The sequence below is a fragment of the Salmo trutta genome, chromosome 14, assembly GCF_901001165.1.
Source record: "Salmo trutta chromosome 14, fSalTru1.1, whole genome shotgun sequence".
Lineage (NCBI taxonomy): Eukaryota > Metazoa > Chordata > Actinopteri > Salmoniformes > Salmonidae > Salmo > Salmo trutta.
In genome coordinates, this window is record NC_042970.1 from 50225778 (window position 1) to 50249239 (window position 23462).

A 23462-nucleotide genomic window follows, 5' to 3' on the forward strand; every position below is an offset into this window, starting at 1 on the left:
AGGTTAAACTCTACAGACCAACTGACCTACAGCGCGAGCTCAACATTACGAAATGGTTAGAAGCTCTGAAACTCTCAACACGAGTGAAGAAGGTAAAGACTAGACCAGAACATTCACAGTCTGCAGCTGTGCATGAAAAAGAGGTCCTAGAACTTTGACTAAAGACACAAGGGGGAAGGAAGACAATCCCTTCTGATACAACCATGAGTACGCCTGAAATACCTATTCTAACGAACCGTCCTAGATCAGAGAAGTGCTACAACTAAGGACATTGTGACCTCTAGTGGACAACCAGAGCCTTACATCGTGCCACTACCATAGACAGATTGATTGGTTTCAACAGAGAGACGACAGAGAAACACATCTACTTGTAAATATATGTTGCATTTCTAATCCGAATGAGCAGTGGTTAGGGTGCTAAGTATTCGTATTTCCGTGAGCGTAGCTTCCAAATGTATGTACAATAAGTTGACTTTCTTTTCTTTCCCTCTCTTTATCCACCCCTTTTCCATTGTGTAACAAGCTGTCATATCGTGTCAGTCCACTAGGGACCTTTATCTCATGTAAGTGTGTATGGGTATTCTGTGTAATTACTTAGTTAGTTAATAAATAAATGATTAAATCAATTTGTGTAGTACTAAATATTGAAAAGGTTTAGGGAGTGAGTTTAGGGAGTGAGTGTTTTAATAAAATAAACGCAACATAATACAAACCAAGAACCTCGAACAACGCACATACATGAAACAGAAACAATGACGCCTGGGGAAGGAACCAAAGGGAGTTATATATATATAGGGCAAGTAATCAAGGAAGTGATGGAGTCTAGGTGAGTCTGACGGTGCACGTAACGATGGTGACAGGTGTGCGCCATAACGAGCAGCCTGGTGACCTAGAGGCCGGAGAGAGAGCATATGTGACAGTTTCTTTGACGAAGTCAGCGTGTAATGGTGAATTACTGAACACCTCGAGCCAGAACATACATATAGGCCGGCCGATTTAAGTATTCTGATAAATAGACTTGCTGGCCAAAACGCAGTACTATTTCTGTCTCTCGCAGTTCAGGAGCGAGTAGACTCGGTCATTACTATATCTTTAGAGTTTAAGTCGGGAGATAGTAACTCGTTAAACATCCTTTCCCTTGGTGCCCCAAATTCCTAATGAGATAATTGTTACATGACTCATTTAATCGAGTAACAAATAGACATAATTCGTTTGATTCGATAAATAAGTCATCAGATTAATGATAGTCACGTCACAACACTGTTCTGGAACAGAACCGTTACTTGAAAAACATGGGAACCGGTTAATAACGTTATTTTACGTTCCGGGCATTTTTTTCATGTCCCACAAAAAACAGTACAATCAATTAAATGTATTTATAAAGCCATTTTTACATTAGCTGATGTCACAAAGTGCTATACAGAATCCCAGCTTAAAACTCCAAACAGCAAGCAATACAGATGTAGAAACAGTCTACTGCATGCATAGTCTACTGTAGCTAGCTACTGACCTTACAGGCGTGATTGAGAAATTAGGGAGAGAGATTTTTTATTAGAGAACAATGGATTAACTTTTTCAATGCTAGTTAAGGATACTATAGTTATCACGTTTCAAAGTGGATGTCACGATCCTCGTCTTCTGACGATATCGCAAAATCACTATCGGAGAACGTGGACCAATACGCAGCAGGTTGTGTGCTCAACATCATGTTTATTAAACATGTTGATCACGAAAAAACAATAAATGCAGACAACACGACAGGAGACAGTTTCGCAGGCTAAACCTAGCAGTGCAAAAAACAACTACCCACGAAACACAAAGACAAACACACCCTACTATATAGGACTCCCAATCAAAGGCAACTCAACACACCTGCCTTCAATTGAGAGTCCAACCCCAATTAACTAGACATAGAAACAGAGACATAGACCAGTGACAAACCCCATAAACATACATCAACTCCCCTCTGCCACGTCCTGACCAAACTACAATAACCAAATATACTCTATACTGGTCAGGACATGACAGTGGATTTATTAACTACAAAAAGGTAAGACGTGTTTTTATTTTAATTCTGGAGCCGCTCTGCACACACAAGCTTGTTAGCTAGCTCTCAAACTCTAGGCGGCATTATGTGTAATGTAATGGAACTGAGAGTCATGATCAAGGGTTCAAAGTTCAAAGACATTCAAAGTTAGTACATAGAATCAGCTCCTCAGTAAGTATAATTCTGTGGGCCTAATTCAGATAATGCATGTCATAAAAACAAGATACCCAGCGCTCTCATCACCTGCAAAATTTCAGTCGCATGTCGCACCATACACTACACTTGTCGGTCCAATGCATATACAGTACATAGCTCGCCCGGTTCATAGCAAGCTGTTCTATGCATTGGTGAAGTAATTTAATGTCGAGCTAAATGTAAAAAAAAAAAAAAAAAAGAACATTTCAGGAACAGAAAGGAACGATATAAATCAGAACATTTTGGGGGGTTTGAACAGGTTCTGAACTTTATTTTGCTGGTCAGAACAGTGGAACGGAACATTAAAAATAATGGTTCTTTATTATCTTGGTTCCAAACTCTGGCATACAGTGAAATCAAATACTGAGATGTGTTACTCTTGACAGCTGTGCATGAATACAAAACTATATTATTATTTAATACACTCCAACACACGGACACAAACACACACATGCACATTGACGCCACACACACACACACACATTCTTTTACACTCTTCACATACGCAGCTGCTACTTTCTGTTTCTGATCTATGCATAGTCACTTTACCCCTCCCTACATGTACATTTTACCTCAATTACCTCGACTAAAGTGTACACCTGCACATTGACTCGGTAACGGAACCCCTTGTATATAGCCCCGTTATTGTTATTTTGTGTTATTATTTTTCCTTTAGTTGCAAATTTTTCTTACTTACTTTATAAAAACTCAGCATTGTTTTTTAAGGGCTCGTGAGTAAGCATTTCAAATCAAATCAAATGAAATGTAATTTGTCACTTGCACTGAATACAACAGGTGTAGACCTTACAGTGAAATGCTAACTTAAAAGCTTTAACCAACAATGCAGTTTTAAGAAAATACCTAAAAAAAAGTAAGAGATAAGAATAGCAAATAACTGAGAGCAGCAGTAAATAACAATAGCGGGGTATATACAGGGGGTACCGGTGTCGAGGTAATTGAAGTGAATTAAAGTGACTATGCATAGATTATAACAGAGAGTAGCAGCAATGTAGAGGGGGGGGGCAATGCAAATAGTCTAGGTAGCCATAGAAGCTGTTTAGAAGCCTCTTGGACCTAGACTTGGCGCTCCGGTACCGCTTACTGTGCGGTAGCAGAGAGAACAGTCTATGACTAGGGTGGATGGAGTCTTTGGCAATTTTTAGGGCCTTCCTCTGACACCGCCTGGTATAGAGGTCCAAGATGGCAGGAAGCTTGGCCCTGGTGATGTACTGGGCCGTTCACACTACCCTCTGTTGTGCCTTGCAGTCGGAGGCCGAGCAGTTGCCATACTAGGCAGTGATGCAACCCGTCAGGATGCTCTTGATGGTGCAGCTGTAAAACCTATTAAGGACCCATGCCAAATCTTTTCAGTCTCCTGAGGGGGAATAGGTTTTGTCGTGCCCTCTTCACACGTGTCTTGGTGTGTTTGGACCATGTTAGTTTGTTGATGATGTGGACGCCAAGGAACTTAAAGCTCTACTACAGCCACGTCGATGAGAATGGGGGTGTGCTCGGTCCTCCTTTTCCTGTAGTCCACAATCATCTCCTTTGTCTTGATCACGGTGAGGGTGAGGTTGTTGTCCTTACACCACATGGTCAGGTCTCTGACTTCCTCCCTATAGGCTGCCTCATTGTTGTCGGTGATCAGGCCTACCACTGTTGTATCATCAGGATCGACTGTATGGACTGAAGACCCCTTGCCCCCCTGCCTCCCGCCTCCACCCATGGGGAAAATGTGCCACTTTTTTCCTCAAGGCTACCTCGTCATCCCCATGGAGTTCTCTTAAGTGCCAACATGCCGAGTTCCTTTGAAAGGGCTTTTGTTCATGTTTGACAAAAGAGAATCCACTCGCTGTTAAGCTGAACATAATATAGAATATTGTGTTTTCTTCTTCTCCGCCGGACCTCTCTCTCACTCCCTTTCTCTCTGCACCCACTCGTTCCTGTCAAAGTGTTTTTGAAGTTAAACCTTGGAGGATGGCGCTCTGCCTTGCGCTAAATAGAAACAGTGACCTTGCCATCACCTGGGTCCTTTGGATAGATTTGCCCTTTTGAAGGAGCTCTTCAATAAGACAGAGGAGCCAAATGTTTGACTTGACCGTAATTAACAAGAAGAGGTCCTCCGGGACTCCACGGTATAGTCTAAATTAAATACGAAAGCCATTTAAAGCACAGCTAAATCGAGTACTTTGATAGTTCATTTTATTGATGGTGTACATAGTGTTGATAAGTAGGCAATTCCCTGCACGCTTCAAGAAATACACCTCTATTGAATTGGGTTCCAAGGAGAAATGGTTGCCATGTTCAGTGAGTGACAAGGCCCTTGGATGAGATTCAGGTCAGAGAGCCAATTGTAGTCATAATAGAATATTGCACAACCCTATAGACCCACTAGGTCCAGGGAGGATATACAGTTGAAGTCTGAAGTTTACATACACCTTAGCCAAATACATTTAAACTCAGTTTTTCACAAGTAAACATTCCCTGTCTTAGGTCAGATAGGATCACCACTTTATTTTAAGAATGTGTAATGTCAGAATAAATAGTAGAGAAGAATGATTTATTTCAGCTTTTATTTCTTTCATCACAGTCCCAGTGGGTCAGAAGTTTACATACACTCAATTAGTATTTGGCTGCATTGCCTTTAAATTGTTTAACTTGGGTCAAACTTTTTGGGTAGCCTTCCACAAGCTTCCCACAATAAATTGGGTGAAATTTGGCCCATTCCTCCTGACAGAGCTGGTGTAACTGAGTCAGGTTTGTAGACCTCCTTGTTAAAACATGCTTTTTCAGTTCTGCCCACAAATGTTCAATGGGATTGAGGTCAGGGCTTTGTGAAGGCCACTCCAATACCTTGACTTTGTTGTCCTTAAGCCATTTTGCCACAACTTTGGAAGTATGCTTAGGGTCATTGTCCATTTGGAAGACCCATTTGTGACCAAGCTTTAACTTCCTGACTGATGTCTTGAGATGTTGCTTCAATATACCCACATCATTTTCCTTAATCATGATGCAATCTATTTTGTGAAGTGCACCAGTCCCTCCTGCAGCAAAGCAACCCCACAACATGATGCTGCCACCCCCGAGCTTCACGGTTGGGATTGTGTTCTTCGGCATGCAAGCCTCCCCCTTTTACCTCCAAACATAATGATGGTCATTATGGCCAAACAGTTCTATTTTTGTTTCATCAGACCAAAGAACATATCTCCAAAAAGTATGATCGTTGTCCCAATGTGCAGTTGCAAACCGTAGTCTGGCTTTTTTATGGCGGTTTTGGAGCAGAACCCAAGTTAAACAATTTAAAGTCAATGCTACCAAATACTAATTGAGTGTATGTAAACTTCTGACCCACTGGGACTGTGATGAAATAAATAAAAGCTGAAATAAATAATTCTCTCTCCTATTATTCTGACATTTCACATTCTTAAAATAAAGTGGTGATCCTAACTGACCTAAGATAGGGAATTTCTACTAGGATTAAATATCAGGAATTGTGAAAGCCAAATACATTTAAACTCAGGTTAAGGTGTATGTTTAACTTCCGACTTCAACTGTACATGTAATCTGTTTTGTTCTATGACACTCACAAGCCACACAAGAGTAGTTAGGAGGTAAGGAGCTTCTACATAGATCATAGGAAATTCAAGGACATAGTGTCTATAATACTGAAATAAGCTCACATAGTTGCTGTCACGAATTCCAAACTCACAAAGTTATCACTGACTTGTTGGATATTCATTTCATTTCCCACTAAGCAAACCATTTCTGTACTAAATTCATTTTTATCAGGTCTTTGCTTGGCAGACCTTGGCAGATCTGAATGCAACTGTTTATGACAAATTGTTTTGTGTTTTACTTGTATCCTTGGTTGACCTGAAAAGAAAATGGTAAAACATTTCATTGTGATGCTAAAGATAATGGCCGGACATGCAAAAGTAGTGAACAATCCAGAATTAGTGAAAGAAAACGCAGATTTGCTGGGGTCCTCGGGCCTGATGAGGTTTTAACAAAAGGGTTCATAAAGGATTCTTTTGCTGTCCCTCTAGGAGAACCCTTTTGGTTCTAGGTAGTTCCTTTTTTCTAAGGGCTTGGCTTGGTCCTATGAAAATGTAAGATATCTTTCAAATGTATTTAGTAAAAGAACTGAAAGCTAGGGGCGAATGTGTATCATGAGGGAAAGTAGAGGGGCTCTCCTGAAGACCAAGAAAGCTATAGCAACCACATTATCAAAATCTACCAAAATGGCAGAGAGCACCATCAAACAATATGCTTTCTACAGTATCTCTAAACTCCAGAGCCTTTCTCACTTTTATTATTATCTCCCTCCCTACTTTCCCTCTTTAATGAATCATCCATCTCTCTTGATACATCACTTTTAATCAGAATTCCCCCTTACTCGCTTACTATAAATCCCATCTCTGGCGATGTAAAATTTAATGCAGAGCCTGGCTTCGGTGGTATCAAATAAAATTACCGCACAGTAGGATAAGCCTGGAAATGATGGCAAAATTAGATTTAGCGCCATGAGGAGCGATAGACTCGCCCAAAAATTGGATAGCCCTCATTTACATGGCAGACCATAAACAAACATGGGGCAGTTCTTTGTAATTGAGACAAAGGACCGGCATTAAACACATTGTGATATCCTGGGAGATGGGGCATGAATTACCACGAATTACCACATTGATACATAGCAAATCCTAACGAGAGGAAAACCTTCTTGTTTACTGTCATGCGCATTTGCTAGCTGGGAGGCAAATGATCCTATTCAGAGGCCGAATATACAAAACCTTATTTACAGGCACGGATCAACGCACAGGCTTACCTGGGCTGACAGGAAACCCAGAAAAAGTGATAGCGGCTAGGGGCCCATGGAATGGGTTATTATCCGTGCCCGATTAATTACATTTATCAACAACAAAAGGCCTTTATAGGCTGCTGTAGCCACAAAACAGTAGCACAACACCAACTCTGGCTCTTCAGTTCTTCTATTCTTGTAGTTCTACCCCACTGATACAGGGCTGTGGTGGGATAGGCTGCCTTTGATAATAAGTGAACCACTATCTTCAATAATTGAGGCAGAGCTAGAGGCTCCTTCTACTTCCATCTTGGTATGAGTCAAGAGACTAGGCTTTATTTGCCTTTTGGCCGCAGGAGGAACAGCAATGGACAATTCCAGCATCACCGTCAATCCCCCCTAGACTATAGCCAAGCATGTTCTGGAAGGGTTTAGCAACTACATGCTATATAGAAGCAAACTACTGTATAGGATCAACAACTATAAAAACTATAGGGTCATACTATAGCAGTGGTCTCCAACCTTTTCTAGCATGAGAGCTGCTTAAAGAAACACAAAATAAGTTGTGAGCTACTCATTTCTTTCTAGCTTTCAAATAGGTACATTCTCTTCTCTTACCTCCAACAACCCTTCCTTGGTGTACAAGAGATGTGTTTTCTGTCTATATACCTGGTAAAATAATGGTTCATTAACAACTCTAAGGGGGTTTTGTATTTTCCCGAATTCTGCTTTTGGATTTTGTTTTGTTTTTCACTTTCAGAAGAGAAACAACAAAATGGGGTGTTCTGAGTCAATGTCAATATCACATCAAAAGAAAATGTTTGAAGTCTGGGAAAAAATGAATACATTTAGATTTTTAAGTGTAATTCCACTTCAATTGCACATCTAGGAGAGGAATGTGTTTGGCTAGCGATGTTTCTGTACTGCTGCTGCACATGTCATGTATCAATCCCAGATTGATACAAATAATCATAATACAGTTCTGTCAAGTAAGCCTACTTTGCAGTTAACTGTTGAACTCTGATACGCTCTGGTAGCATTTTCTAAGTGACACCTATATTGTACACTACCTTCATGAAATACATTTTGATGTCAAAACTATAAGTCCTACAAACACATACTCAGCACTGTTAGATAGGTAAGAACTGTGGGGTCCTGATACAGGAAACAAAGTGACTATTGCAAAGCCAGAGCAACAACAGGCAAAGAAAAAATTTAATGTTCCAATTGTCCCCATGTTGGGTAATAAGAGATTTGAAAGACTACTGTAGGTTTGAAATAAAAGATATCACCGATTACTGTTCCAAAAGGATTAAAAAAATTAAAATAAATAAATGTCATATTTTTAATTAATGCTGGCGCTCAAAACATGTGCAAATTCCATTAGAAACATGGCCATTTTAAAAGCGCAGTGCTTGTGCAATGTGCCATGCCTTCATTTTTCATCTTACAGGAATGATATACATATGAGAAGAGAACTGAAATCGCTACCTTTAAGTACATTTCCTGTATGATACCCAGTTCATCCACTAGACAGCAGAAGAAGATCACATGAATTGGATGACCACTTGAAACCAGATGCGTCTAGTTTGGGTAGTGGCTCGCTGTGACAAAATGCCTGAAGGTATTTTCAAGCCTGACATCTTAAAATGACCCTGGTGTTTGGGGCATTCAAGTTATCAAGTTTGTTTTTTGAAATAACACACAAACAGGTGAGGAAACAAATGTATTTTCCCATTCACTTTTCCTTTTGTAAACGATGAGCTAGATCAACAGCGCATATGGAAGATGCATTCAAGGTAATATGGATGGAGAAAGAAATGTACTACATTACGATGACCACCAAGGTGTACCCTTTATATGCATATTAGATTTTTGCACTTTCTTTTTACTTGACCTAAATTGCATACTCTATGAATATCAGCATTACTAACTGGCTACACACAAAGTGATAGACAAACACGCGCACCACACAGACAGATGGGCGATATTGCTGGAAATCAATTGGCAGATATTGTGTTATGTTTGGAAAAAAAAATGTTTGGGAGCCCCATAGGGCGGCGCACAATTGGCCCAGCGTCGTCTAGGTTTGGCCGGGGTAGGCCGTCATTGTAAATTGATAGAACCGACGCTGGAGATGAGAAGCAGGTACGGGGATTACCTCCCCCCAAATATAGGGGAGGTAATAAACAGGTGATTGAGTCCAAGTTAGTCCAATAATTGCTGATGCACGTGACGGGGGAAAGGCAGGTGTGCGTACTGACGGTGGCAGGAGTTCGTAATGCTGGGGAGCCTGGCGTCTTCGAGCGCCAGGGAGGGGGAGAGGGTGCAGGCGTGACAGTACCCCCCTCTCTAGGAGCGCCAACCGGCTGGGGCGTGACAGCCCGATGAACCGGCAGAGGCGTGGGAGCCTGGCAAACCGGCTGAGGCGTGAGAGCCTGAGGACCCAGTTGAGGCATGACAGCCTGATGATCCCGCCAGAACATGGGAGCCTGATGAGCCGGCTGAAGTGTAGATGCCTGGCTAGCCGGCTGATGCGTAAAACCCTGCGGATCCGGCTGAGGCCTGACGTGGGATTGGCGCCTTCCGAGCCAACCGGGGCAAGAAACCTCTCGAGCCAGCTAGGGCGTGACAGCCCGACGAGCTGGCTTAGGCACCCCCGGAAGCCAGCACTCCCTGATGCTTTGTTTGATGGCTGCTGCATTCTGATAGAACCAACGCTGGAGAGGAGAAGCAGGTACGGGGAGTTGAACATTTAATGCAGAACAGATAGGTAACAAGACAGGAACAGCGTCAGCACACAGGTAACAACGGCATACGAACATTAAGGCAGCAGCAGGGAACAGAACTGGGGAAATGACAAATATAGGGGAGGTAATAAACAGGTGATTGAGTCCAGGTGAGTCCAATAATTGCTGATGCACATGACAGGGGGAAGGCAGGTGTGCGTACTGATGGTGGCAGGAGTGATTAACCTGTCTGGGCAAGGGGGCAGTATTTTCACAGCCGGATGAAAAACTTACCCAATTTAAACAGGTTACTACTCTGGCCCAGAAACTAGAATATGCATATTATTAGTAGAGTTGGATAGAAAACACTCTGAAGTTTCTAAAACTGTTTGAATGGTGTCTGTGAGTATAACAGAACTCATATGGCAGGCAAAAACCTGAGAAAATTCCAAGCAGGAAGTGGAAAGTCTGAGAATTGTAGTTCTTCTTTTGATTCTCTATCGAAGCTACAGTGTCCGTGGGGGACGTTGCACTTCCTAAGGCTTCCATTGGCTGTCTAAAGCCTTCAGAAAGTGGTTTGAACATTTTCCTGTCACTGGGCAGATAATAGGAGCTCAGTTACTGAGTGGTCTGCCTGGCAACAAAGGGATTGGATACGCGCGGTCACGCCGTTCCTTCTTTTTCTTCTTGAATGAATATGCTATTGTCCGGTTGGAATATTATCGCAAATTTACATTAAAAATACCATAAAGACTGATTTTTAACAGCTTTTGACAGAACATTTTGACTTTTCGTCTCTCGTTCCGCGCTCGTGTGATCTGTACGCATGAACAAAACGGAGGTATTTGTACATAAATATGGATTATTTCGAACAAGAACAAAATTTCTTGTGGAAGTAGCAGTCCTGGGAGTGTATTCTGACGAAGATCAGCAAAGGTAAGAGAATATTTCTAATACTAATTCTGAGTGTAGGTTGCCCCGAACTTGGTGGGTGTCTGAATAGCTCACCGTGATGGCTCAGAATATTGAAAAATGTGCTTTCTCCATAAAGCTATTTTAAAATCTGATACAGCGGTTGCATCCAGGGGTAGTCTATCTATAATTCTTTAAATAATTGTTATGTATTTTGTCAACGTTTATGATTAGTATTTTTGTAAATTGATGTGCACATTCACCGGGAGTTTTGGTGGGAATACATTTTCTGAACATCATGCGCCAATGTAAAATGCTGTTTTTGGATATAAATATGAACTTTATCGGACAAAACATACATGTATTGTGTAACAATGTCCTAGGAGTGTCATCTGATGAAGATTGTCAAAGGTTAGTGCTCCATTTAGCTGTGTAGTGGGTTTTATTGACACATGTCCTTGCTTGGAAAATGGCTGTGTGATTATTTTTGTCTATGTACTCTCCTAACATAATCTATTGTTTTGCTTTCGCTGTAAAGCCTTTTTGAAATCGGACAATGTGGTTACATCAAGGAGAAGTGTATGACATTTTGTTGTTTTTGAATTTGCCACCCTGATATTTCACTGGCTGTGTCCCGCAGGTGGGACGCTAGCGTCCCACCTAGCCCATAGAAGTTAAAAAAAATTTTTTTAAATAACAATAAAATAAATACTATCTTAAATTGAATTACAGCATTTCTTAGACATATAGATTAAGAATGTATTCTCTGAAGCATACTCTGCTAAATCATCTTCCCATTGGTTCTTAAACCTCTTACATCTAGACGTTCCGCTAGCGGAACACCTGCTCCAATATCCAATGATAGGCGTGGCGTGAATTACAAATTCCTCAAAAATCCCAAAACTTCAATTTTTCAAACATATGACTATTCTACACCATTTTAAAGACAAGACTCTCCTTTATCTAACCACACTGTCCGATTTCAAAAAGGCTTTACAGCGAAAGCAAAACATTCGATTATGTCAGCAGAGTACCCAGCCAGAAATAATCAGACACCCATTTTTCAAGCTAGCATATAATGTCACAAAAAACAAAACCACAGCTAAATGCAGCACTAACCTTTGATCTTCATCAGATGACACTCCTAGGACATTATGTTATACAATACATGCATGTTTTGTTCAATCAAGTTCATATTTATATCAAAAAACAGCTTTTTTACATTAGCATGTGACGTTCAGAACTAGCATTCCCACCGAACACTTCCGGTGAATTTACTAAATTACTCACGATAAACGTTCACAAAAAACATAAGTATTTTAAGAATTATAGATACAGAACTCTTTTATGCAATCGCGGTGTCCGATTTTAAAATAGCTTTTCGGTGAAAGCACATTTTGCAATATTCTGAGTAGATAGCCCGGCCATCATGGCTAGCTATTTTGATACCCACCAAGTTTGGCACTCACAAAACTCAGATTTCCTATAAGAAAAATTGGATTACCTTTGCTGTTCTTTGTCAGAATGCACTCCCAGGACTTCTACTTCAATAACAAATGTTGGTTTGGTTCCAAATAATCCATAGTTATATCCAAATAGCGGCGTTTTGTTTGTGCGTTCAAGACACTATCCGAAGGGTAAAGAAGGGTGACGCGCCCGGCGCGTTTCGTGACAAAAAAAATTGAAAATATTCCATTACCGTACTTCGAAGCATGTCAAACGCTGTTTAAAATCAATTTTTATGCGATTTTTCTCGTAAAAAAGCGATAATATTCCGACCAGGAAACCCTGTTTTCGTTCAAATACGAAAAAATAAAAACATGGAGTCGTCTCGTGCACGCGCCCCCAGTCTCATTGTTCTCAGATCGACCACTATCCAAATGCGCTACTGTTTTTCAGCCATGGCCTGCAAAGTCATCATTCAACGTTCTGGCGCCTTATGAGAGCGTTAGAAAATGTCACGTTACAGCAGAGATCCCCTGTTTTGGATAGAGATGATCAAGAAGGCCAAGAAATAGTCAGAGAGGGCGCTTCCTGTTTGGAATCTTCTCAGGTTTTGGCCTGCCAAATGAGTTCTGTTATACTCACAGACACCATTCAAACAGTTTTAGAAACTTTGGAGTGTTTTCTATCCAAAGCTAGTTTCTGGGCAGGAGTAATAATCAGATTAAATCGGGTACGTTTTTTATCCGGCCGTGAAAATACTGCCCCCTATCCATAACAAGTTAAGAGTTCAGGGAATCCAGATTGTGTGAGTTTAATAACGTATAGATCAAGCTTATGCCCCCTTTGATAATAGGGTTCATTGTAAAAATAGAATCTAGAGGGGAAATTCACTGAGACCAAACATCACCTGAAATGTTTCCAGATTTTTTTGAGAATGTTTCACAATGGTTTTTTTGTGTATTTGGAAACAGGTTCAGCTAATGCAAGATTTGAGCAGTGTATTTTTTTAACCTTTATTTAACTAGGAAAGTTAGTTAAGAACAAATTCTTATTTACAATGACGTCCTACCCCAGACAAAACCTAGACCGGACAATGCTTGGCCAATTGTGTGCTGCCCTATGTGATTCCCAATCCAGGTCGGTTGTGATACAGCCTGGAATCGAACCAGGGTCTGTAGTGACATCTCTAGCACTGAGATGCAGTGCCTTAGACCACTGCGCCACTCGGGAATAAGGCAGCTAAGGAGGTGGGGCTACAGGATGGGATTGCCAAGGTCAACCATTTCAGGCCTGTAACATCAGGGATTTCTGTCATCCAATATAGAATGATTATATAGCTGCTCAGTAATAATATTGAAAGTTCGGAAGTGCTACACCCTGGGGACGAGATCTCTGCAATACACTCTTACATATCCAAGGGCTTTTCTCATTCCAGATAAAAGCAGATATCAGTTTATCTATGGAGATAAAAATACTAATATTTTGTCAGAAAGATAGGAATACATTGAAATAAGTATAACAATTTAGGTAATACAGTCATTTTAACAGTGTTAATTCTTCCGCCCAAAGAAAGAGAAAGTAAATCCCAGCGTTCAAGATCCTGTTTCAGGCGGCATTTCAAGGGAGGGAATTTGGCTTTATAGAGATCTCTGAAATTGTGTGTGACCCAAATTCCCAAATATTTCAATTTCTGTGTAGTCACTCTGAAAGGTACATGACTAAAATAAGTTTGCATGGCAGAAGGATTAATAGTAATACATTTTTAAGATTAACCTTATACCTGGATATTTGACCAAATGTTTTAGTAGAACCTGGATCTCTGTAAGACCAGTTAAAGGGTCAGACATATATAATAGCATGTCATCTGCATAGAGTGAAATTGTATGCTCTAAGCCCCCTCTTCAAATACCTTTGATAGTGGTGTTATTACGTATTGCTATGGATAAAGGCTCAATTGCGATGGCAAACAGCTGAGGGGATAGAGGACAACCCTATCTTGTCCCACGTTGAAGTTGGAAATAGGATGAAAGGTTATTATTCGTGCGTTAGGGGAGGAGTAAAGGACTTTGATCCAGGACATAAAATTGGGACCGAATCCAAATTGTTTGAAAGTATAAAATCGATAATCCCACTCCACCCGATCAAACGTCTTCTCAGCATCAAGTGATAACAATATCTCTGGAGTGTCAGATGAAGAGGAATTATAAAGTATATTATAAAGATGTCTGATGTTGAAAAAAGAATGACAATTTTTAATGAAACCAGTTCAATCTGTAAAGATAATGGAGGGAAGGACTGACTCAAAACGGCAGGCAATCATCTTAGAAATTAACTTTACTTGGCAATTCAGTAAAGAAATTGGCCTATATGAACCACTATCGAGAGTTTTTTTTTTTTGCCTTTTTCAGAACAATTGTTGAGAGTAAAGCATTTGAGGAGAATGATTCCTCATACGGAAAGCAAAAGAGGAGAGAGTTGATCTGAGAATTATTTTCAGAATTCGCTGGGAAAGTCCAGAACTAAGGCACTAATGTTACCTAATAATAACAATATCAACTGATACCACTGGCAACGCTATACAGTATCTACAAACGAGAGACTGAGTCTGCAGTAGTAGACACATTCGTTCATTACCCTAATGTCCAAATAGGTGAACATTCAGCTATGCCCCTTGGGAAGATAGAGATGGGTGCTCCATTGTATCGAAGTGGGCCAAATTCTCTTGCACGCCAAAGGACATCAATACAATCCTGGTAGTAGTGTAGTTTAGCCACAATGACGCAAAGTTTTCCGGCAGGCTTTTTGCTTGAAAGCCCCGATGTGAGCGGTCTTCAAGGACGTCTTTATCCAATGTGAGGGCTTCCATCAATAACTTTGAGACCGATGAAGTAGAACTTGAGCCCGGGTCCTCAGCTACCAACATTATCCTGATATTGGATCTTTGCATATAACCTTGTAAATGTATGCAATGTTCCTTAAGGCTAGCCACATCAGTTGCGAGCTTCTTAATTAACCGTGGTTTGTAGCATAGTCGTGTCGTCTGAGCATATTGACAAGCCTTGTTCCATGTCGGAGACATTTTTCTTAACTGTATCCAGTTCAGTATGAACTATTGCTGCATGCTTTGCGAGTTCATTTTTGACTGCTTGTAACTCCAACTTATTAATTCAATTAAAGTCCTCACTGAGCGCCTCCTTGAGTTCCGACTTGAGTTTAGATGAAATTTCCGCTCTGAGGGCAGCAAGAATCCCGGCCTTGAAATCCTCGGTGTTCATTTTTTCGCCGACCCGAGGGGAGGAGTCGATGCTCCCACTTGTTGAAGAACTCGAGCTCCTCGTCTTGGGCCTAGTGTTTTCTCTTTTGTCAGTGACTCCGCTGAACTTTAAATCAAAAATAAAAGTTGAACCAAGTAAAGCATCTCATTCAAAGGCTGTGTTTCCTAGTTATTTATGGGTCAAAGCGCAAAGAAAGTATTAAATAAATGCAATTTCAGCAGGAGCTTGGAAAAACGTGACCTTCTACATTTGCTCACTAGCACCCCATTATGTTTGGATTTTTAAACCAATAGTTGCTAACCAGGGGTGGGATAATGTAAATTGGGCTTTGCTTGAATATTAGCCAGTAGCTTGCAGTGTCTGATTTGTTTTTAGCGGTGGAAGATTTGTTTGACAGTTTGCGGTGGAATGTGAAAAACGCATGTACTTTTCTGAATTGTTTGGCAAACTACTCATAGGTGGGCTGTGAGCTACTGGTAGCTTGAGATCGATCTGATAGATACCCCTGTACTATTGTATTGAAAGTGTCTGTTTTATGCCTAGAGGGCAACCTTCCAAGGATAGTGTTACTTCCAACTCTCTCTTAGCAAGATGTTCAAATCAAAACACTATCTTTCTGACCTGAACCAGCTGAGCCTAAGTTATTTCATCTTCCATTTTGTTTTCCATCCTTCTCTACTTGTGCATCAGACAGTCATGGTAATTTCCAGTATTATCTACAGTAAATGGAAGAAAATTATGTGAGCTCCCCTACACTTTTGACAAGTCATTGGACTTCGGAGAGCCGAATGACGTACCTTTGCTTCTCTGTTCTCACTGCTCGATGAGTAGCTGAGTTCTCTTTTCAAAAGAACACAGCTACTTCTCGGAACTCAAGGTAATTGACCTGAGGATAGGATCCTCATAATTCAGGAAAGGTATGGCAAAGAAAGACAGAAGTTACGTACATCAGTGGGCCCCATGCCTATCTTGAAACATCTTCAGGATACGGCTGAGCATCATAGACAGTATTATATATATTTTATATTTCTCCTGTGCCTCTCATAGCCTTGATATACAGCGATACACTAGAAATAACAGAGTGGGAAGCCTTTCTGTGACGTAACTGACTCTCTATCTCCCACTCTTCTTCTTCTACATAATGATTCCTTTAGAAATACAAGAGAAAAGGATATTGTCTTCTCTCAGCACTGTCTACCTTTGCACATCAAATCAGATTGAAAGGTAGAAATAAAAGCAAGTATGTATAGATATTAGATTAGATAACCTGTTCCATCTAGTTTCCGAGTGTATAGTACACCTCTGAATTTATTCATCAATGTGTGGCTTGAATCCCCTATCCGAGTGTATAGTACACCTCTGAATCCCCTCATATTTCAACTTCAATGACCAGATCAAATGGGCTCATTCTAATATATACAACTCCCTTGGGGTAATCCATGTAGGGCCGTATCTCTATCCATATCTCGAAGCCCTTACAGTACCTCAACAGCACTATCCATCTTCGCTATCTATTGTGATTCAGATGCTAAAAATAATCTCTAGAGGGAAGGGGGTGGTTAAATTATTCATCCACCTCCGCCAGGGGATCTCTCCCTGTTATTGGAGCCACCTCTTGTGACCCCGTATCAGGGAGACCACAGCTGCAGCGCTCCCCTGGGGCCTTGAAGATCCATATCTGGACTATCCTGGAAATGCAATAGGCACCCAGTTTATTTCCACGTCCTCACTTAGGTATGTTGCCTGGATGAAGGTTAATTCTATCATACAATAAGTTGATATCGATCAATATGTTGATACACAGGGTTGAGAATAGCCGTCAATAGCCGGTATGGCCAGTGTTTCATCAACATGCTATTGATTGAGGAGCGGCAAAAGGTCACAAGATGTGCCACGATAATTACGTTTCTCCGTCACCAAACATGATGAGTCATTTTTCTCGGGGGTGCCATTTACACACGTCAATGCCCTTTGTCTACCACCACGTAGTGAACATCGTAATAAATGGCCTTTAACATTTTCACTGGTGGTTAACTTCTTCGGGATCGGTGTCCCTTCCATAGGACGGTTGAGCTAACATAGGCTAATGTGATTAGCATGAGGTTGTAAGTAACAAGAACATTTCCCAGGACATAGACATATCTGATATTGGCAGAAAGCTTAAATTCTTGTTAACCTAACTGCACTGTCCAATTTACAGTAGCTATTACAGTGAAAGAATACCAAGCTATTGTTTGAGACGGCACAATTTTGAACATGAAAAGTTATTAATAAACAAATTAGGCACATTTGTTAGGTTTGGGACAGGTAGGTTGGTGGTTGAAGATATCCCTCTGGTGGTGTGGGGGCTGTGCTTTGGCAAAGTGGGTGGGGTTATATCCTGCCTGTTTTCCCCTGTCTGGGGGTATCATCAGATGGGGCCACAGTGTCTCCTGACCCCTCCTGTCTCAGCCTCCAGTATTTATGCTGCAGTAGTTTGTGTCGGGGGGGCTAGGGTCAGTCTATTATATCTGGAGTATTTCTCCTGTCTTATCCGGTGTCCTGTGTGAATTTAAGTATGCTCTCTCTAATTCTTTCTTTCTTTCTTTCTTTCTTTCTTTCTTTCTCTCTCTCGGAGGACCTGAGCCCTAGGACCATGCCTCAGGGCTACCTGGCACGATGACTCCTTGCTGTCCCCAGTCCACTTGGCCGTGCTGCTGCTCCAGTTTCAACTGTTCTGCCTGCGGCTATGGAAACCTGACCTGTTCACCGGACGTGCTACCTGTCCCAGACCTGCTGTTTTCAACTCTCTAGAGACAGCAGGAGCGGTAGAGATACTCTCAATGATCGGCTATGAAAAGCCAACTGACATTTACTTCTGAGGTGCTGACCTGTTGCACCCTCGACAACTACTGTGATTATTATTATTTAACCATGCTGGTCATTTATGAACATCTTGGCCAGAAATCCAATGGTTCATTGGATCAGTCTAAAATGTTGCACATACACTGATGCCATCTAGTGGCCAGAATCTAAATTGCACCTGGGCTGGAATAATAAATGATGGCCTTTCTCTTGCATTTAAAAGATGATGGTACAAAAAAATACAAAATAAAGTTTTTTTTTTCTTTGTATTATCTTTTACCAGATCTATTGTGTTATATTCTACTACATTCCTTTCACATTTCCATAAACTTCAAAGTGTTTCCTTTCAAATGGAACCAAGAATATGCATATCGTTGCTTAAGGGCCTGAGCTACAGGCAGTTAGATTTGGGTATGTCATTTTAGGCAAAAATGTAAAAAAAAAAAGGGGCTAATCCTTTTAACTACCGTGTTGACCCCATTTCCAGTTCACAGGGCAGTAAATATGGTGGCACACTTTCGTAGTTTGCGACAGGCACTTACAGATATAGGATCTTCATTTGATCACTCTTTTGTTGCTGATAACTTCCCTGCACAGCAAACTTGTAGTGTATGCAAGGTTTAAAAAGGCTTATAACGTTTGTAATTTTCACTTTAAAATGTCACATTTGATTTGCCCTGACGAAAAATGTATCAACCCCTTGTTATGTTCTGAACAAACAGAGTAAAAACTCAAACGGATACCTAGGAAAAGCTCTACAAAAAATGTCCATTAATTATAATCCACATAATAAATCACATTTCCAATTGCTGCAGGATTATTTTCCTGCTGAAGCCAACTGGCTCAAATTAAGCTCCTACATCTGTATGTAGCACTTATTCTTGATTTCTTGTTTCAAATTTTTTATTATTTGTGTCCTTGTTTGACATTTTACTGCACTGTTACTAGTAACACAAGCATTTCGTTGCACACACTATTGTCAAGAGGTGAGTGTAGCTGGTGCATCGAAGTCAGGTGCAGGAGAGCAGAGATGAGTGGCCAAAGCACTTTACTAAGGCAATCATTTGCACAGAACGCAACTGCGTCACAAAACAAATGCCCAACGAACCAGTGAGGCAGCACAAAGTACAAAAACACTAGTCCAAAGTACAGGCTGCCACAAAGCACGGGTAATAAAATATACCCGGCGCAAACCAGCCGGAAGCGTGCCAACCTCAACAATAAACAATTACACACACAGACATGGGGGGAACAGAGGGTTAAATACACGACATGTAATGAGAGAATGAATACCAGGTGTGTGGGAAGACAAGACAAAACAAATGGAAAATGAAAGGTGGATCGGTGATGGCTAGAAGACCAGTGACGTCGAAAGCCGCCCGAACAAGGATAGGGACCGACTTCGGCGGAAGTCGTGACAGCTATAACATCTACTAAACTGTGTACGCGACCAATAACCTTTGATTTGATTTATATAGCACACGCGCTAGCCGTTAATGAGCCATCAATCTATCACATATTAGCAAACCACATTAGTACACTAATTAGGGCACATTCATTAATGTGAAGCGTCACTCCTGTTGTTAGGGAATCTTCAGGTTGCCACTTTAGGGGGTTTTCAGCTGCCAAAAGTGAGATTGCACTTTTAAGTGTGGCATTTGAAGATGTTTTAAGTCTGAAGTAAAAAAAATAGATAATATATATATTTTTTATTGAACCTTTATTTAACTAGGCAAGTCGGTTAAGAACAAATTCTTATTTACAATGATGGCTTACCCCGGCCAAACCCAGACAACTCTGGGCCAATTGTGCGCCGCCCTATGGGACTCCCAATCACGGCCAGATGTGATATAGCCTGGATTCGAACCAGGGACTGTAGTGATGCCTCTTGCACTGAAATGCAGTGCCTTAGACTGCTGCGCCACTCGGGAGCCCAAAAATCTGAGGATCTTTATCGTGTGAAGGACAACATCAGAGATGAGCCGAGATGCGGATCAGCCTGTCAGCAAAGAAAATGTGTGACAGCCAAGAGTGACAGTCAGTCAGTCTTGTGCTGTGGTGTGCGTGTGTGTGAGTGAGTGTCTGTGTGTAATTGTATTACTGAATAATTCACCTCTATTGATTTATTTTCCACAGGAGACTAGGACTCCTCTCAAAGCATGGCTGCTTTCCCAGGGGAAGGGGTTTGCCAAACCTGAGAACTCAATGTGTGCATGTGCCCGTGCCGGTAAGACTTGTCTGGTAGAGTGGGTAACACTCTCGCCAATGGAACCATAAACTGTACTTTTCCACGCGACGGGGATCCTGATTCAATCCCTGCACAAACCCTACGCATTTCCGCTCCCTCTACGTTGTCTCCCTTCTTCTGCTCCTATCCGGTCCTAAAAATTATACAAGGACTTTGAAATTCTGTTATTTTCCAATTACAGTATATTGAATTTTGACTGTGGTATGTGTGACAGTGGCATATGTATTTATGTGTGTTGGCAGCATGTGTCGATGTGTGTGTGTGTGTGTGTGTGTGTGTGTGTGTGTGTGTGTGTGTGTGTGTGTGTGTGTGTGTGTGTGTGTGCACCTGGCTTTCCACCTGTGTGTGCATGCATTTTTAACTAAACTGACTTGTTCACTTTTCACACCCAATTAGGTAATGAACCAAATTCTTCCAATCCCAGACCAAAGATATGTCCTATTAGGGACACTGCACACATGGATTTACACAACCCCTAGGGAGTCATTTGCTAGAAATTATGACTAACAAGTCATGTGGAGACCCCAAATGGACAGAAAATCCTAAAATGATGTACATAATATAAAGTTTACTGTATATTTGTTGTTTGTAATAATAACTGTAGATGGTGTATATAGCCTAGTGTGTGTGTGTCCATCACTGCGTGTCAATCAATGGGAGTAGGATCAAGGCTGGTGTAAAGTGTTTGTTCTCACTCCTCTCTGATAGGGCTCGTCCCACTCCTTCCTCTTGCCATGGCGAGGAGAATATTTCCAACACAACCCCCACACTCACCTCCCGCACATCTAACCCTCATCACTCAATTTAGGAAAAGACTGATGAAGCCCTCTTCAATCTATTCCTGCACAGTGGACAATAGTGTGAGGTTTTCAATCAGTACAGGAAGACCTGATGTTATTATGATCCATGTGACTTTGTGCAATTCTGATTCTGAAGAGTACTGTTTTTTTTATATCCAACTCTCTTTAAAAGCACATCTTTTGTCAGCTCCTCATCTTATAACAAAGATCATTTTTTCTTAAAATAATGTTTGACTTTCTTCCTCCTGCTTGACAAGATTTGAACGAAATACAACAACCGCTGTTGTATGCCTTCCGACTACACTGCTATCAACCTTCTGTTACATTATTTGCTTCTCCTTGTTTGACTAATGCTTTCTGTCTGCGTGGTGGATCTGGCAGTGGCAATTGGTTGGTGTTTTGACGGCGGTATTGATCGTGTGTGTGTGTGTGTGTGTGTAGTCTAATCAATGTGACAGATCTGGGGGTGGTTCGGCCCCGGCTACCTCAACCTGCCCCACGCTGGGGACTCTGCTCTTCTCCTCTTCTCCTCCTCCGGCCTCCTGCTGAGGCTATTGATCCCCCACCTTCTCTGGGGGAGAAGTGAAGTTTGGACAGTAACATCCCACAACTCCCTCCATCCCTGGCTTCTGCTGTGAGCTGCCTTCGCAGTGGAGAGAGAGCTGGGAGTGGATTCGAGGCTAATGGGAGCTATAATGTTGGTGTTGGGTTTGAAAGTAGTTTGTTGACTAACTTTATAGGTCAGACTTTTCCAGATAAGTCAAAAAGTAATTATCCTGCAAAATGCTGCAAGAATGCGCTTTAGATTCAACGTTCTTAACCAATACAATTATGTTAATGCTGTAAATGTCATAAGTACAGTGGTACATAGAGGTGAGAGGATCATATTGGTCTACATGTCTTCTTATCGAGTGAAACAGGGATGTACTACCTGTGCTTTCTAATAAGAACACCGATTTTCATTGTCTGTTGCAAAAGGTTTTGCTATGGTGTGCCCAACTGAACACGACCCTGGTTTGATTGAATTCGCCTTTAGTAAGTCAAGAGATTATTAAGAGTGGAGTAGTGAACATTGCTAATGAAACCTCTAGAGTCACTGTCTGATGGACAGGAGTATAAAAGAGAAGAGGGGAAGGAAAACGAGAGGAGGAATGGAATATAGGGAAAGAGTGAAACGAGGTCTCCACTTACGCATCAAAGCGAAGATTCTGCTTCTCCTCGAAGAAGAAATCCAGGACAAACTTCCGCACAAAGTCCGGGTTCAGCGTGTTATCAATCACTTCCGTTCGGCCAAACTGCTCCGGAATGGGCAATGGAGGGAGGAGGAGGGGGAGAGAAGAAGAGAGAAAGAGAGAAATGAGGCAATACTGTAAGAGATCACATCATCATCGTCACTTGATGGCTTGAAAACATATTCAGAATGCCTAAATAATTGTGCCTGAGGCTGGTCTGGCTAGTAAAGCCGCCGCCTGCAGCACATATCCAACACCCTTAGTGTGGTTAAGAATGGGAGTGAATTCCACTCACCTGTCAAACCAGAATCATCATTGATTATCATAGCAATCAATCAGTGCTTTCTCAGCTTCTCCTAGAAATTAATTCAGTCCTTGACTTCAGCATTCAGGCTTTATTGTGTTTTATCCTCTATTTTTTTGTTGTTGTCTCTGGCTGGAGCAACTTTTTATGTATTTTTGTGTTATATCAAATCACAAAGTTTGTTGCTGCACTACGAAACTAAATATTAAGTGAGCTGCTTTGCTGGAAAATGTGCATATGCTGTCCCAATGTTCCATCATGCTCTCTGACAGCAGAGAAGTGCTAATGATCTGTGTTCTGCCACAACACCTGACAAACAGGTGGGAGGAGAGAAGCAAGAAGTGCACTAGCATGTAGCTGGTATTGATGCAAACTTTGAAGATTGATGACCGGAGTCCAAATACGCTGTACTCAAAAGTGTCAGTCAGAAAGGACAGATCTACAGATTTGAATTCATTTCATATCTCAGCAGCATGAAAGAGCAGCAAAGTCAATAGATTTATAAGACAACTCTTCCTGTCGCTTTGTTCTTTGTTTGTGTGGGCGTGCGTGGGTCGAGCGTAGTGGATAACATGACAAGTAGTGAGGGATGGATTGGCGGTACGAGCGTCAGGAGGTGTCGAAGGGGTTGG

At 41.4% G+C, this 23462-nt stretch overlaps 1 protein-coding gene across 1 annotated transcript in view; it reads right to left on the bottom strand.

Annotated features, from left to right (window-relative positions):
- The window catches only part of LOC115147830 (copine-9-like), an 85835-nt gene extending 63312 nt beyond the window's left edge, over positions 1 to 22523 (bottom strand). Inside the window, exon 1 of the mRNA XM_029690109.1 lies at positions 22486 to 22523. The gene's annotated coding sequence lies outside the window, so the exon portion shown is untranslated. The remainder of the gene's footprint in view (positions 1 to 22485) is intronic.
- Between the last annotated feature and the right edge of the window lie 939 nt (positions 22524 to 23462).